General features: G+C 37.4%; 1 protein-coding gene across 6 annotated transcripts in view; it reads right to left on the bottom strand.

Moving 5' to 3' along the window:
- CTNNA3 (catenin alpha 3) overlaps window positions 1-18,645 on the bottom strand; it is a 1,829,362-nt gene that overhangs the window by 1,275,205 nt on the left and 535,512 nt on the right. The window lies entirely within an intron of this gene.

The raw sequence follows: 18,645 nt of genomic DNA, 5'->3' as shown, positions 1-18,645 counted from the left end.
TAGCAGGTAGTCAAGCGTACCTAGTCTATCAATCATGCTGCAATTTTTAATTATCAGCAAATTTAATTTTGTCTCTAGGGGAGTAAATTCATACTTTAAAGTATCAGTACATCATATTTAGTTTGAAAAACATTTTAGAATGTGTCTTGATTATAAAATACCAAAAGTACTTCCCATATTAGGTTTCCTTGTTGTTGTTTAGTTGCCAAGTCATGTCTGACTCTTTGCAACCCCATGGACTGTAACCTGCCAGGCTCCTCTGTCCATGGGATTTCCCAGGCAAGAATAATGGAATGGGTTGCCATTTCCTTCTCCATGTGATCTTTCCAACCCAGGGATCGAACCCGCATCTCTTTCATTAGCAAGCAGATTAGATTTCCTAGGCAGGCAGAAATTAATGGTATTCCTAATACAAATCAGGACATTTTAAAACAACCAAATAGTGTCTCTAAAAATATACCTTTGCTCAGGTAAACAGACTTGTCATGGTAATACCAAAAAAAAAAAAAAAAAACACACCTGGATCTGGCCTAAAATTGTAAAAGAGCATATGAAAGGGATACAGAGTTGTACTGATTTACACAGAAAAGGCAGATCTGGTTATTTGCTCAAAACTGAGTCCATAGTGATTAAATAAATGCTATGGGTTTTCACCCAATTCCAGCTTTCAAATGTCAGCCAATTACTATGAAATGATGTTTTTAACTTGGATAATCTATGTCATATTCTATTTCTCTCCTGAATCAAGTGAATTACTCAAGTTAGGTTGATCATTTTTATCACTCTAGATTACAATGGAAAGCAAGCATCTTATCCAGCCTACACAGTGTTAGGCTCTAGAAGCTCAGCCTAGTGAAGAAAAGTACATATTGATTTAATATATACACAGACTCTTCAAGGTCAAACATCAAGTTTAATGAAAGAAGAGTACTTGAGTGAGTGTTAATACTCTTCTCTATACCAGTGCTTCTGGATCTTAAAATACTCTGCACTTCATGAGAAAGTTATGTGGCATTTCAAATTCCAAAAGTGAAAGAAAGCTCTGATGCCCAAATGGAGCAGTCAAGAAAATTGAGCACTATTCAGAAAACAGAATACTGGAGATTTGAGTGCACCCTCCTGCATGACAATAAGAGTTACAAACAAGAAAAGAGAATGAAAAGATTACACCTATTGCATATATCTTCTTTACTGCCCATTGTCTTGATGAATACAATGGTTACACATAGGCTGATGAGATTCCTTTACTGTACAAAGAAAAGCTACTCTGGTTTTATAACACATGTCATAAGTCTTCCCTAAACACAGACTACATTTAAGTTGTTATTCACCTATATGGAGAAAGAACTGATGTCGGGGGCACTGAGTCACAAAACTGTACTCTTGGGGTACAAATGAAGCACACTTATTGCTAGTAGTCACTACTTGCTAGATTTCAAATGGGAACTGGGATTTTAAATATTTCAGAAAGAACTTCTCTCAAAGTCTCTATTGTCACTGTATCTCTTTCAATTTTTACCATACCAACAATATTCCCTGATCAAGATTCCAAAAACTCACACAAAAGCGTTTCCTCAAATGCCTTAAATCTTCCTCCGCTCTCAATTTCTTAAACGAATTATAGCTCATTGGAACCCTCCCAAGTGGCCCATTCTGCAAAGCTATATTTAAAACCATTTTCTATGTTGCATTTTTTTTTGTTTGTTTACCAACTGATGAAATTTTGGTCAATCTTGTCAACAGGGCCTCGGTGTAGGCGCTGTGGTAGTTACCAGCTTTATAAGGATTGTGTGAGAAGGGCAGACACTCTGTGGCTGGCATTCATTGAGAGACACCAGAGTGAATCATGAATAGAGCACTTGATAGGGAATCAAGGGAGTTAAACTGTAATCGGGGAGAGTATATTTGTCAGTGCGTGGGTGAGGCATCTAAACAGATTGTTAGCCTTAAAGTATCGCCTCTACAGATCACGCAACCTGAAATTCTTAACCATTAGATTCATTCCTCTCACACACTGCCTGAAATACAAACTATTTAGTTATAAGAATCATATTTGGAACAGAAAGCACATTTCAAAGTAGTTTATAATAACTCATTAGTGCCCAGTGCTTCTGGCCACAGTGCATGTAAGTTCTAGTGAAGCAAAAAGATACAAGGAATCGCAGCCTCAAGTGTCCACAGGATCAGGCAGGTGCTAGGCATGAAAAAAGAAAAGGAAAGAAGAGGAGTGCTAGTGTCAATTGACTACCAGCCACAATGCATGCGAAATAGGGAAGGTGGAAACTGAAGTAAACAAGAGTGTCCTTACCTCATCTAAAAGGGGCAACCACCCATCCGGCAGACTGTTGCCCAACAGGATATAGATCCATATCTTCCAGTTTTTCTAGAGAAACTAAAAATCTCAATTTTTGTGGGAAATTTCCAATATTCAAATGTCATAAACTCATTCTATTTTTTTGTGTAATATATTATGGGTCAACACTGTTCACTGTTCAGGGCAAATCAGATATAACCGAGGGACAGATTTAGCCAATCTGTTGACAATTTCCTATCTAGAACATTCAGAAGGGGGGTTCAGATGGAATAAGTGTGGGTTCTAGGCTATTAATTAAGAGACCATATAAGGGCTCTAGAGAGCATCCTTTTCTAATGGAAAAGATCCTCAAGAAGAGTCTATATAAAAACATAATTGTAGTATGCTATGTGTTATGGGCAAAGACATACCCTTTTTAGAAAGCAAATATATTTGGATTTTATTTTTAAAGTTTTTAAATTCTTTTAAATATTATTTAGTTTTACCCTGTCCTGTGAAAGAAAGGATTTAGGATAACATGGCCAAAGTTCCAATTAGATAAAATTTAAAATAAATTATGACTGAAAGACATAGAAGAAATGATGCTAATAAAAATAAGATAAAGTACACCAAATGCATGCTGAATATAGTCAAAAGAATAAAAGTCTCATTAGCCATTAATTTATAAAACTGATTACTATGTGCATGAGGAGGGGAAGTGGTGTTAATTATTTTACAAAGTTCAATTTGCTTTTGTTAAATGCAGTTTCATCTTCAATGTGAATGAATATATCTTGCTCATAGTTCATAAAGTAATAAACATATATCAGAATAAGGAGTACTTTTATGTAATTTGACTGTTTAGACCTATGTCTTTACAGTAAAAAGTGTTATTTTTAAAGGGTGTATTTGTAAGCCTAAATAGAGGACAGAATAGATCCCTTCTTACTTAGAATTTTTATACTCCTTCAGCTGAAAGGGAAAGATTTTTCAATAATAAGAAAAGGCACTGTGAGTTACAGACGCATTGGTCTGATGAGGCTATATACAGGATATATTACCAGCAATATTCCAACCTAATGTGTCAGAATTGTACAGCTCTTTTTAAAAAGTTACATTAATAAAAAGTAAGCACTTGACCAAGGTAAATCGATTGTTTTTGTTGTTATTCTTAAGCAGAGAAAAAATAGGATGATGCAGTATCAGCAGTGGTAGGCATTAGTGTATTCCAGTCTAATTTCAATGCCAAATCCAGACCATTAAATGTGATTTGGAAAAGCTCAGCTCTCAGAGTGTCAGAGGATGTGCAGTCCATGTGTAATGGAGAAGCACTCCTGTAAATCAGCAGATGAGCATCATGCATTCTGATGAACGAAGCACAGAGGTTGGAATTAACCAGAAGACTCTCCTTTATACAGCTTCCCTTCATCACGGGTAAACTATCACCAGGGAGATAGGGACCATAATTTTTTTAACAAATACTTATTGAATATCTACCACTTGATGGGTGACAGTTCTAGAGAAAAATGATCCCAATGAAACTCCAGTCAATTCATGCTAACTCAATAGGCTCTATTCTATGTTGAGAGTTGATGCAATTACAATTACAATAACAACTTTAGCTAATCAAAATCATTAGTTAATTGTATTTTTTATAACAACAAAATACTGTCATCAAAAAATCATTAACAATAGCAAGATACTTCCAGACAATCTGAACACCTTCCTTAACCCATTCTACTTCTCAGTCTAACACCTTACACAGTGAAAAATCCCATCTCTGAGTAACGACTCCTGCCTACTGCAAGATGTTCACCTATAAAAAGCAAAGTAAACTTTCATAGGATGATCCACTTATTGACAAGAGCAATATATAAACTTCAAAAAGATCTTCAATTGCAAGGATGGAAACCAAAAATCATGTGCTTTATAATCTTCAATTAATCCAATAATTTAACTCATTAGAATGCTTCTTTTTCCTCTAGCATTCTAAACTGTTAAGTGTCTTAGACTGTATTATAAGTATGATCTTTCAAGAATAATAAACACAGTCCTGAGACTAAGTCCTGCCACCAGTCATACATACATATATATAATAATTTTCCTTGAAGAATGTTTCTGTATTAACAGGCATTACGTAAAATGAAAAGGGAAGGGGACCCACAGTCAAACATAAGAAATATTGGTTAAACCAATTCTAGAAGTCAAAGTTTGTCTAGGTAGCTATCAGCTATTCTACTGTTTTGAAGATCTTCCTTGAAGACCCTAAAAGGTAACCACAACACCACATGCTCTTAAGAGATGGATTCCACATGTCTTTAAGGTACAAATAGTTTAACTGCATTTTGATAGATGGGGGTAAAAGTGTGAAAAATTTTTATTAACACTCAGTTTTAAAGCTTTATTCCTGTGGTATACCAAGAGAAGGGGATTCCAGAAGCTATTTTTTCAGGGTTTGGTCCTTGACTTAGAAATTGGTACGTTTTTATTAAGTTTTGTTAAGCTTTGGAACATTTTTGTTAAATTCATTTATGTTAAGTGCATTATGTATGTAAGTGAACATGGGATATTCTATATAAACACTCTTTATCATCAATCATCAAAAAAGCCATAGGATGGAAATAATTCAACAATCCATTTCTAGGTTATATTTCTCACATAGAGAATAATTAATTTTCAGTCATTTGTCATGGGTACACAACCTATAATTAGAACTGCTTCATGGTGAACTATCTCAAAAGAAAAATTTGTAGTATCCAGAAAAATAAGCCATTCAGTGTACCAGGTTTTATGGTAAACGCTTCCAAAATAGTAGAATGTATTTTGTACATTACCAGTATAAAAAGCTACCAGAAATTCACCATTCCCAAATCAACTTATGCCTAACCCTTTCAAAACTTACTGGGACTAACTGTGAATCACGTTAAATATAAAGTGTTGTTTTCTTCACATAATTTGACAAAGTCAGATAAACTTTATTTGCCAAAGGGCTTACAAAGTACTGTTACTCTGACACTTACCAGCATGCAAATCAAAGAATCACCAATAATGTTGGCATTAGTGGTTAAAAGGGCAGTGAAATTTTTATATCAACAAGATCTGAACAGGCCTCTCAGACAAGAGGCTTGGGCAAAATCATTTATCAAGTTAAGTCAGGTGAATCTGTAATCAATGAGCAGAGTTCTGCTGGAACTGCAGTGCCTCAGGGAAGTCAGTTGAGTTATGCGCTACAGAAGAAAACATTGATTATTGCTTTTACTTGTTTATTTCTCCACACAGAATAGAAATTAATATTACTAATTTTGCAACTATTTAATTCAGCTTTCACTAAGTACTATATAAAACATAAATAAATTATAATAACTATAATTGAATGTCCTATGTTATTAATAAAGCTTTGGAACTTAGCATTTTTCCAACAACAATGAATGAAACTAAAGTATTGATTTCAGGGACCTGCATGTGACTGTCATTGTCTAAAACAGACTTATTATAATGTAGTGAGAGATGAGTTCTAGAAAAATATTTCCTTTCCTCCTTTTTAATGAATCATTAGCAATTGATATTCTTTCCAAATATCAATATTTTTAGTCCTCCCGAGGCCAGTTTATCATGAAATAAACTTATACCATTCCTCAAACTTACATCTACAAATGTTCAAATTCGACTCTAAAACATTTCTCCACACTATGACAGTGTCTCTGCCTATAAAAGTTTATAAGAAAAGAGTAACCAAATAGAACCAAAACAACTAGAGTGGAATTGAATCACAAACACATGTAACTTATACAACTTCAATTGTATAAATTGAAAAGAAACAGTGCCAAAGATTCTGTCAGCCAATTTGTATGGCCTGGATAGAACATCAAATAGGAAATGTTCATCTACTCTGCCCTCAAGAGCACAAAGGTCTAAGTATTGATGCATCTCAGAATATGAGCAACTAGCCTTGTTCAGGGTGCTTACAGGATTTAAAGATGCACATTTTCACATAGTATAACTCTTGAAAGAAAGCCAACTACTTCTGATACTCAAGGAAAGAAATGCTGGAAGGAAAACTGGCTATGTTGAACTTACTGAGACATAGAATATTGATTTCCAATTTACTCCTAAAAGTAAATTTAACTATATGTGTTTTTTTTTCTCTCTGTTGACTTTTGGAATCCAATCTATGGGCTTTTCTATAGATAAATAATATCATGTAATTCCTTTCACTGCTAACAAAAACAAGTGCTTTTCATAGTGAATGATATTACAAAGAAGAGGATACTAATTTCTATCCCTGACATGGTTAACAGAATTAGATGAGCCAGACCAAAAAAAAAGACAAAATCACTTATAAAAATATAATAATTATAATTATTACTCAGTTTGCTTTTTAAATAAAAATTTCATGTCAATTTATTCAATATATCTTATCTACTAAACTAATATAGGCTTACTAAACCATACTTACAAAGTATAGTTAAGTGACTGACTGTAAACCAAACTTCCCAACAAATCCTTATACCTTGGGGAGAATTCATCTTGGTCAAAAAATGGTTAACAATGAAGCACTCTGAGCCTTGCTGGATGAATCAAACTAGATAGATGTTCTGGGAAGCCAGATAATGACAACCAAGTAAATTGGCAAGCCAGTCATGCACTGTTTTGGGATTTTTCTGTCCCTGTTTTTGTTTTTTCTCTTTAAGGAATGAAAGCCTCTCTAGTAGAATTCTCCACTGGTTTACATCAGTCCTCTTAACACAACTACAGCGTATATTTTCTGCCTGACAATTCAAACCATCAAAGACTAAACATTTATTTCTGTTTATTTCTTTACCATCTCATGAGCTAACAGATACTTTCTCCTCTATTTTGATGTATTTTGCATATTTGCATTTAGGTTTTAACTCATTATTAACACATTAGGTACACTTATTGACTTCCTTTATGATACACATTTAATGTTGATAAAAACAATAATAATACAGTACATACATAACACAAGGGGTTCCAAAGCTTGTATTTAGCTGAAGAGAGAACCAGAATTGTGCCCCACAAGCCATCTTCACTATAAAATAAGCATAATCATCCAGGATTTTAGATCCATGTCCTCACTTTTCATTTCCCTCTCTAGTGTTGATTTCCCATTAGGATGGTTAACTTTATGTACTCCTTCTAGGGAAAGACTACTCCCACAATTAGGAATATGATCTGAGCCTCAGTGACTTCCATCCATGACTCAGCAGTAATGAATCTGTCTGGGTGCAGGAGATGCGGGCTCAATCCCTGGGTTGGGAAGATCACCTGGAGAACAAAATAGCAACCCAATTATTCTTGCCTGGGAAATCCCAGAGACAGAGAGGAGAGGAGCCTGGCGGACTCCAGACCATGGGGTTGCAAGAGTCTGACATGACTTAATGACTAAACCACCACCAACACCTGATCCTCAGCAAGCCCAACTAAACAATCAGACTCTAGATCACTCTCCAAAATCTGAGTCACAACACTGGCAACATAACAGGAGATAACATTGTAAAGGAGATCAGTCCTGGGTGTTCATTGGAAGGACTGATGCTGAAGCTGAAACTCCAATACTTTGGCTACCTCACGCAAAGAGTTGACTCATTGGAAAAGACCCTGATGCTGGGAGGGATTGGGGGCAGGAGGAGAAGGGGACGACAGAGGATGGATGGCATCACCGACTTGATGGACATAAGTTTGAGTAAACTCCAGGAGTTGGTGATGGACAGGGAGTCCTGGCGTGCTGAGATTCATGGGGTCGCAAAGAGTAGGACACAACTGACCAACTGAACTGAACTGAACATTGTGTGGAGACCATCAAAAGCCCTGTCTAGGTGCAGCCGTACTAAGCTCAGTCCAGTTCCTTTACAGTATCTCCTCAGGACCTAATTTCACGCATGGTCACCATTTTATGTTTTTAATAAATAATAAACATTTCCTCCACTCTCTGACTTACAGTTGTTATTATTACAAAGTCAGTAGGCTTTCCTACTGAGATTCTGATCAGAACACTTACAATTCTACATATGTACACATGTATTTGTGTACACATGTGTGCTCAGTCCCTCAATCACATCCGACCCGATGGACTGTAGTCTGCCAGACTCCTCTGTCCATAGAATTTTCCAGGCAAGAACACTGGAACGGGTTGTCATTTCGTTCTCCAGGGGATCTTCCTGACCCAGGAATTGAAGCTGTGCATTTTGCATCTCCTACACTGACAGGCAAATTCTTTACCACTGTGCCAGCTGAGAAGCCCTGATACAGATGTTATATTTAGATACATCAAAAAGAGCTTAGTTGAGTCATTTACCTTCGTTACTTCACATAACTACTACATATGCTTTTCCTCATGTATTCTGTCTAGCAAATGAGACTAATCAGTTGCTCAAACTCACTCTTTGAGAGTCATTTTTGACCCTTCCTTTTCCTTCTCACCTATAACTAATTCATTTCCAAGTCATAAATTCCAGATTTAACCTTGTGATGGTTACTTTTATATATCAATTTGAGTGGGTCATGAGGTGCCCTTGTGTTGGTCAAACATCCTTGAAGTCTCTGAGAATTTTTTTTTGATGCAGTTAGCATTTAAATCAATAGAATGAGTAAAGCAGATTACCCTCTCTTATGTGGGTGGGCCTCATCCAATTAGCTGCAGGCCTGAATAAAACAAAAGGGCCAACCCTCCTACAAACAAGAGAGAATTCCTCTTGCCTGATGGCCTTTGAACTGGGACATCAGCCTTTTCTCTCCGACTTCAAAGGCTAACTGAAACATCAGCTCTTCCTGGGTCCCCAGAATGCCAGCCTTCAAACTGGAATTACATCACTGGCTATCCAGATTCTCAGTTCTTCAGGCTTGCACCAGAACTAAACCATCAGTCATCAGTCCTCCTGGGTCGCCAGCCTGCCAGCTCGATCTGCAGCTCTTGACACTTGCCAGCCTCCCTAATTATGTAATCCAAATTCCTAATAATAAATATCTCTCCCTCCTTTCCCCCCACCTCATATATATATGCACAATTGCTTCCGTTTCTCTGGAGAACCTTAAGAAAGCTGCTAAAACTCTTCATCTCTCTGACTACTGAAATAGTCTTTTCAGCCTCCTGAGTTGTTTTTCAACATCTACTCTGAGCTCATTCCAATCCTACATGCTTGCTATAAATACATAAATAATGTATAGATACATAAATAATGTAGACCCTATCTGATATCATAAAATCAAAGCAGGGAAAATCAATCAAACAACCTCCATTTATCCATGATATAATTATCTCTGTAAGGTTTATTTCTGTTTTTGATACATGTATCTTGCTTCTAGGTTTCAATAACTATCTCACCATATGGATTATCCTCAAATAGCTAGTAGAAAAGAAACAGGTTCTAAAATTTGTTTAGTATTCTTCCAAAATGTAGAAATAACCCTCACAAGTGCTTACTATTTATGTAAGACAGAAAAGGGGATAACTCAGGATACTGGGTTTTCCCATCACCAAATCCCTCATAAAAACCTCTATTCTATTTCCACTTTTAAAAATGATTCACTTCATCACTACATCTCTCATTGGGAAATAATTCCAAAATGAACTGATCTTTTCTAGCATTACCATAAAATATTATTCCTCAGTTTAACAAAACTAGTAGACCCTCTGCAATTTTCTCTACCATAATCACTTGCAGGCTGCACTCTTCAGAGCTACATTGAGAGTTGCCTTGGGCAGGAACATTTGCCTCTTTTTTGTTAACAGTTTTACCTCTTTGACAATATTTCAAAATAATCAAAGGCTTAACTTCTCCAATTTCTTCTTCAGTATTACTTTGGCAAAGATTTGGGAATTAAGTGAGGTGGAAATCAATATTCTCCATGAAGTGACTGCCCTGAGAAGGTGTCCACAATAAAAATAAATAGGTGTCCTGAACACAAAGTATTTTTCCCCATAGGTAAACTACTTGAGGGGGAAAAAAAAAAAAAAAACCTTTCTGCCTCAAGAATTTAAGATATTTTTTTAAATAAAGAAGAATACAATTATTTATTTCTTGATAAAATAGCCACATTGAGCAAAAAGGATTTTTTCTTTTCCTTCTAAACATAGAAAATTGAAAAATTAATGCAAGCTGGAACTGGGCTGATCATGAAAAAAAAAGTGTAAATTTAAAATACATTAATTTTAAAATATATCTGACCATATCAATTATAAAAGACTGCAAATATAAGGGAGAGAAAAAGAACAGTGAAAATTAGCCTGTGCATTCATTTGGAACCCTTCGATAAAAAGCGCTCTATCTTCTTTGGACTATCACCCCCGTGAGGGAAGGAACTGTGACATTTTATATTAATCTCTGCATAGCATTTGCCTCTTTACTGCGCCTGTGACAGTCCTTCATAATAAAAAATTTTCAGATTTTTAAATGGAACCATTTTCATTAAATAGGAAACTAACAAGATGTGTTTGCCATCCGGGTTTTCTTGGAACATTAACTATTTCATTCAAATGTCATCCATCCCTTTGCTCGCTAAATTTACTTCTTGCCCAGACTTAAGTTAAAAAGTGATCTCAAATTTAATAACAACTTTATAATTTAGTTTTTAATTGTTTCCAGTGATTTACTTTTAAATGACCAACAACTCTGACACCGTAGCTTATTAGCTACCAAAAAAAAATTTTTTTTTGTGGGTTAAATCAAATACAACCTTCAATTAAACATCACATGTAAAGTCAAACAGGATTTCCCCATGTTTATTATATAAGAAGCTTTGAAATATACACAATAATGAGACAGGAGTCATTAGTATTATAGAGATGAAAAGAACCTTCAAAGGTAGGATTTTACAATAAAAAGAGCACTTGAAATTTACTGTATATTAATTTTACCACTTTTAGATATTCTTTTACTTTCTTATGAGCCTCAGGGAAACATAATAGAGAGGAAGATGCTAAATGGAATCTTTCAATATTGTGAGTAGAAAACCTCTGGTTGTACTCATGCTCATTCACACATTTAGCAAGCATTCGCTGATCACTATCTGGAGCTAATCACTGTGAAACCCAGCAGGACCCTGTGGGCAAAGCCTTCTGTTTCCTGTTTCTTGTTTGCAGGAAAACATCTTTCAGCCTCCTGGAGCTTCCCAGAGTTCCAAATGGCAAATTCAAATAGTTACTAATTAGAAGAGGGAGAGAATGCAGTAAGAAAAAACAGCACAGCATGGACCTGGGCCTCACACCTCCAGAGGGCACGTGCACAACAATCTGATACCCATCTCTGAGTTCTTCTGCAGGATTTAGGGTCCCCATCCAGGTGGAAGATGATAACTTCAGGCTGAGCCCAAGCATGGGGAGCCAAGACTGGTTGGAATCAGGTTAATGGTTGAGATGTCTGGACTACCCTGTTAACTCAGATCAGTTCACTTCACTTGTTCAGTTGTGTCTGACTCTTTGCGACCCCATGGACTGCAGCACACCAGGCTTCCCTGCCCATCACCAAGTCCCAGAGCTTGCTCAACCTCATGCTTATCCCTGCTAACTCACCACCAACCAAATGCAAGAGGGTTACACACCTTGAAGCCCTCCCCCGAAAATTCTACTTATAAAAACTTCTTCCCTGAAATTCACTGGGGAGTTCAGGTCTTTTGAGCAGGAACCATCCATTTTCCTTGCATGGCCCTGGCAATAAACCTTTCTTGCTCTAAAATTCAATGTTTTGGTTTGTTTGGCCTTGCTGTATGTTGCACACACAAACTTGGGTTCAACAACTGTGCTAATGCAACATATCCCCACCAAAATTAGGCCTGTTAAGAAACCTTCTGTAAGGGGTTATTCCTGCCTGGTATTACCCATTCAGAAAATATTAACTGTAAGAGTCAACCAGGACTCATACATAAACATACTGAGGAATTTTTTATTCATGAAATCAGAAATTATAAAGATTTTCCACTAAGAAAGATAGAAATCCCAAATCATAATTTCCAAGATTTAAAGCTAGATAAGCCTTCTGGAGTAGACCTGTGGCAGATAAGCGTAGTAAGTCAGAAGAAATGCACTCTATATAAGGGTCTAAGAATTTGTTAGATCTGTTTCAATACATTGCATGGTTCATTGTGTGGAAGCTTTCCTAGGCTACTCCATCTCAGCATAATGATTATTCTGAGCATGGAAATTGAAACTAAAAAGATGAATAGCCATGTAACCCAAACTTGAAGAATCAGTGAGTCCTGGCCAAGGGTGTACCCCAAGAACAGAAGACAAGCAAGCACCTTGTTGACAAGCAAGCATCTCTAACACCAGAACTACACAGAAATGGAAACACTGGCAGTAACGGAGATGTTAGGTAGTTAGAATAGGAAAAAGGAATCCAGAATGGCGGTGGCTAAAAGACAAGAGAAAAGCCTGCAAAAATCGAACAAAGAAAGGTCTGAGGACTGGCGTGAGGACCTCAGATAGAACAAACAGCACTCCTGGCTAGCACAATTTACATAGGGCAGGTCCAGGGGGAGGAAAAAACATATAAAAAGAGGAGCCAAAGGGCAGGGGTTCTCTCTCTCTCTCTTCTCTTCAAGTCTTTTGGGTCGGCATGCCCTCAAGCCTCAAGGATGTATTTTCCTTTACTTTCTAAATAAAACTGAGTTGTAACATGAAGCTGTAACACTGATCTTCTGAGAGCTGAGACACGGTCTGTCTGAGGACTTTAAATGTCCGTCGCTTCAAATTTTTGTTGTGACGAGACAGAACTGAGGAAATCACACACTCCCCTGACAGAGACATCAAATGTTTCTTCCTCTATATTAATTTCTGGGGGTTTTGGATAAGCTTAAAAAATATAGGTCATTCAAGAGGGTGGGAAATGAATCAAGAGAAGGACAAACACAGTAAGGCATGCAAAGTTTGGAGCAACTAATTTGAAAAATTAAAGAGACTTAGCTTTCATTTTACCCTCTTCTGCCCAATATTTCTGGACACTATTTGTCACTCACTTTACCTTAACTACAAAACTCAGAGCACACTATGCATTCAACCACAAGCCCCTTTGCTGTGCTCCTTCTTTTGCCTGAAATGCTCTAGGAAGCCTTTTCTAAGCCATGTGGGTTGGGTTAGATGCCCTTCTTTTATGTCTCTATATTGAGCACGTGTTTACAGGACACAATTGATCCAAGTAACATCCTCTATATGCTTCCATTTCCTCACCGGTAAAATAAAGATGATAATAACATATACCCTATAGGGTTGTTTTGGTGATTAAATAAAGTGGTATATGTAAAACCAGTTACAACAATACCTGAAACAAACTACTAGGGGAAGGGGGCACTTACTTGTGGAACTGTGCCCAATAGAGGGCGAAAGTAAGCTGGAAAGGGATTTAATAGATTTGACGAAAAAATAAAAATTGGGAGGTTAAAAGTTTGAATGACGTTGGAGGATAAATATAACAGGTAAACCCAAAGGATAAAAGAAGCTATGATTATAAAATGAGATACTGTAGCTTAAGATGTCAGAGACTGAAAATTTTCTACAAGGATATGATCTAATATATAGCCATATGAAGGGGAGTTGAAATTTGCATTTTTCAGAATCTGTGGGCACTGTGCTTAGAATTTTACATATGTCATTGCACTTAATTATCTGACTATTTTTATAGATGAAGAAATCAAGGATGAATAAAGTTACATGACTTGTCCAACCTTGCACAGCTATTCAGTAACAGAGCTGGAACATAAACTCTGACTTATTTAACTCTGAAGCATACATGCTTTCCAATATAACACACCAAGTACATAATGTAAGAAGGTGGGGAAGGAAGGATGGGTCAAAAGGTACTAGATTTGACCAAGTGAAAGAAATATGAGACTAGGCAGTGGATAGGGAACACAAAGAAACACAAATCATTCACCTGACAGCTGAACTTGAGTAGAAAAGGCTCTTAATTCATTCCTTAATCACTGAAAAGTATAGAGAAATGATGAGAAAAAATGAGAGAAGTGATAATAAATAGTGACTGGGTAGCCCATGGTGAGTTCTGCTGAAGGTTGGCACCATGATAAGTAAGAAAGTATATTACTGTGATGTATCATGAATTTTCTTACAAAATAATATGGTGGATACTGGAATGCTGAGGTAGCAGACACTCTACCAGTAATTCACATTAGAAACCACAGAGACAAGTTCTGGGCTATTCTGGATCTGTGGCTTATACAGTCCCTACTTGTTATATAGACCACTGAACCTTAGGTCATTAGAAGGACTGATGCTGAAGCTGAAACTCCAATACTTTGGCCACCTCATGCAAAGAGTTGACTCATTGGAAAAGACCCTGACGCTGGGAGGGATTGGGGGCAGGAGGAGAAGGGGACGACAGAGGATGATATGGCTGGATGGCATCACCGACTCGATGGACATGAGTTTGAGTAAACTCCGGGAGTTGGTGATGGACAGGGAGGCCTGGCGTGCTGCGATTCATGGGGTCGCAAAGAGTCAGACACGACTGAGCAACTGAACTGAACCTTTGGTACCCAAAAAGAGGGCAAGGGAGGCACTGGGGACCAGCATCCAGTCAGTTTTATCATCAGTCTTATGAATATCCTGTATACTCTTTGCTTGCCATTTTGGGGGTAGGCCATATTGAAAACAACCTTAAATTAAGGTCAAGTCATTCTATAGTCTTAAAGTTTGTAACAATGCTGAGGTCCAGAAGCTCAGGATAGAGGACAGAATAGCCAAATGTTATGAGCCTCAGAGAAAGGAATTCTTACATAATAAAACAACAGATTCTGTGGATTTAGTGGTAAAGGGTAAGGTGAATGAATGCCCATTGACACAGCTGAGACTCATACACTCAGACAGTGGATACATGAGCAGACTTCATTGCAAATGGTGGCATGAGAGAGCTAGCTTTTGGTTAACGTAAAAGGCTGCGAAGGCGTGTCTTTAAGGTGTTCAAGTTTGTTTTCAAGGTGATGTGTATCTAGAGAATAATGGGAAGGGTTTTGAGATGAATAACAAAGGGAGGATAAGTATAGAGGAACAAAGAACAAAGTAGGATAATAATATTGACAGTGAGCATGGGTGACCCTGGGGGCTGGTATTTGGTAATGTTACCACAGATGGCAGGGAATAAAAAACAGTGGTATTACATTATTTCAGGTTTTGCCCTGTATCTCTGATATAATGCAAATATAGCCTTCAGATGAGTATAATTCCCATCGCACAATGAGAGTAAACCTTTCCCCATCATAACAGACCTAGTCAGGTAAAGCAGAAATACCAGTACATTTTGGAATACTGGGATAATCATTTAACTCCCTAAAATGAAAGCATTGGTTTAAATCTCAAAGATCATGCAATCTCACAAATATATCAATTTTCTTGATAAATAATAATATTTACTGTAACTCAAATTTCTTTTGAATCAATCATATGTGTTTCCACTCCAACATAAACTGGCATAACAAATTCCATAGGTATCAAAAAACCTTAAAGTAGAGAAGAAATGTACAAAAAAGATGTTCATGATCCAGATAATCATGATGGTGTGGTCACTCATGCTCACTTAGACCCAGACATCTTGGAATGAGAAGTCAAGTGGGCCTTAGGAAGCATCACTACGAACAAAGGTAGTGGAGGTGATGGAATTCCAGTTGAGCTATTTCAAATCCTAAAAGATGATGCTGTGACAGTGCTACACTCAAAGTGTCAACAAATTTGGAAAATTCAGCAGGGGCCACAGAATTGGAAAAGGTCAGTTTTCATTCCAATCCCAAAGAAAGGCAATGACAAAGAATGCTCAAACTACCACACAATTGCGCTCATCTCACACGCTAGTAAAGTAATGCTCAAAATTCTCCAAGCCAGATTTCAGCAATACGTGAACCGTGAACTTCCAGATGTTGAAGCTGGTCTTAGAAAAGACAGAGGAACCAGAGGTCAAATTGCCAACATCCGCTGGATCATTGAAAAAGGAAGAGAGTTCCAGAAAAACATCTATTTCTGCTTTATTGACTATGCCAAAGCCTTTGACTACGTGGATCACAACAAACTGAGGAAAATTCTGAAAGACATGGGAATACCAGACCACCTGACCTGCCTCTTGAGAAATCTGTATGCAGGTCAGGAAGCAACAGTTAGAACTGGACATGGAATAACAGACTGGCTCCAAATAGGAAAAGGAGTAAGTCAAGGCTGTATATTTTCACCCTGCTTATTTAATTTATATGCAGAGTACATCATGAGAAACACTGGGCTGGAAGAAGGACAAGCTGGAATCAAGATTGCTGGGAGAAATATCAATAAACAGATACACAGATGACACCACCCCTATGGCAGAAAGGGAAGAAGAACTAAAGAGCCTCTTGATGAAGGTGAAAGAGGAGAGTGAAAAAGTTGGCTTAAAGCTCAACACTCAGAAAACGAAGATCATGGCATCCAGACCTATCACTTCATGGCAAATAGATGGGGAAACAGTGGAAACAGTGGCTGATTTTATTTTTTTGGGCTCCAAAATCACTGCAGATGGTGATTGCAGCCATGAAATTAAAAGACTCTTACTCCTTGGAAGGAAAGTTATGACCAACCTAGATAGCATATTAAAAAGCAGAGACATAACTTTGCCAACAAAGGTCCGTCTAGTCAAGGCTATGGTTTTTCCAGTGGTCATGTATGGATGTGAGAGTTGGACTATAAAGAAAGCTGAGCACAGAAGAATTGATGCTTTTGACCTGTGGTGTTGGAGAAGACTCTTGAGAGTCCCTTGGACTGCAAGGAGATCCAACCAGTCCATCCTAAAGGAGATCAGTCCTGCATGTTCATTGGAAGGACTGATGCTGAAGCTGAAACCTCAATACTTTGGCCACCTCATGCGAAGAGCTGACTCATTTGAAAAGACCCTGATGATGGGAAAGATTGAGGGCAGGAGGAGAGGGGACAACAGAGGATGAGATGGTTGGATGGCATCACCGACTTGATGGACATGGGTTTGGGTAGACTCCGGCAGTTGGTGATGGACAGGGAGGCCTGGTGTGCTGGGGTTCATGGGCTCGCACAGTCAGACAGGACTGAGTGACTGAACTGAACCCAACTTATTTATTGACACATTTGTGTCTCTTTTTAGGTTCAAATAGCAGCCCCGATTGTTCTCGCATCCATGTATCAAAATTTGGGGAATAAGAGCATTTTAATTCTTCCTTTGCTTTTCAGTCATTTAGTCTTCAGTAATATCTGGGAGTTGGTGATGGACAGGGAGGCCTGGCGTGCAGAGATTCATGGGGTTGCAAAGAGTCTGACACGACTGAGTGATTGAACTGAACTGAGTATTCTTTTTAAGCTCTCAACTTTCCAGGTTAAACAGCAATATTTTTCTGATGTAGAAAGACTTTGTTTTGTTGTTTTTGTTTCTCTGTTTTTTTGGTTTTGTTTGGTCAGTCACTTACTATTTTTAGTAATTGTGAAATAATGATTAATATTCTCCCTATATCACTATTACTATATTCTCTTATAATAATTTATGTATTTGCATTCAAAAATAGAACTCCTAAAAAGCAGAGACTGTGTCCTTGCCATCTTTATTTATTTGTTTCCAGGAAAGAAGCAATGATTATACTACATGTTTAATTGAATTTCTGTGTGATATGAATTTTTTAAAAATTTGTTTCTTCCTGTGAAGGAAATTACTAGAAAGAAAAACAAGTTAAAAAAAAAAAGGACACTTGAAAAGAAAGATATGGCAATAATATTCTAATTACTAACAATACTACAAAGAGCTTGAATATATATCATTGTTGTTGTTGTTCAGTTGCTAAGTCATGTCTGATTCTGCAAGCCCGTGACTGCAGCACACCAGGCTCCTCTGTCCTCCACTATCTCTGAGGGTTTGCTCAGATTCATGTCCATTGAATCAGTGATGCTATCTAACCATCTTGTCCTCTGTTGCCCTCTTCTCCTTTTGCCTTCAATCTTTCCCATCATCAGGGTCTTTTCCAATGAGTCAGCTCTTTGCATTAGGTGGCCGAAGTATTGGAGTTTCAGCATCAGTCCTTCCAATGAATATTCAGGTTTGATTTTCTTTAGGATTGACTGGTTTGATCTTCTTTGGTCCAAGGGACTCTCAAGAGTCTTCACCAGGACCACATTATAGTCCACATCCATACATGACTACTGGGAAAACCAAGTTTTGACTGTTTGGACCTTCAACAGCAAAGTGTTATTTCTGCTTTTTAATACGCTGTCTAGGTTTGTCATAGCTTTCCTTCCAAGGAAAAGCATCTTTTAATTTAATGGCTGTAGCCACTGTCCACAGTGATTTTGGAGCCTAAGAAAATAAAGTCTGTCACTGCTTCTACTTTTCCCCTTCTATTTGCCATGA

This window comes from Cervus canadensis, chromosome 8, assembly GCF_019320065.1.
Source record: "Cervus canadensis isolate Bull #8, Minnesota chromosome 8, ASM1932006v1, whole genome shotgun sequence".
In the NCBI taxonomy this organism is placed as follows: Eukaryota; Metazoa; Chordata; class Mammalia; order Artiodactyla; family Cervidae; genus Cervus; species Cervus canadensis.
Note: the sequence above shows the minus strand (reverse complement) of the source record. Positions and strands in the feature narration are given on the sequence as shown.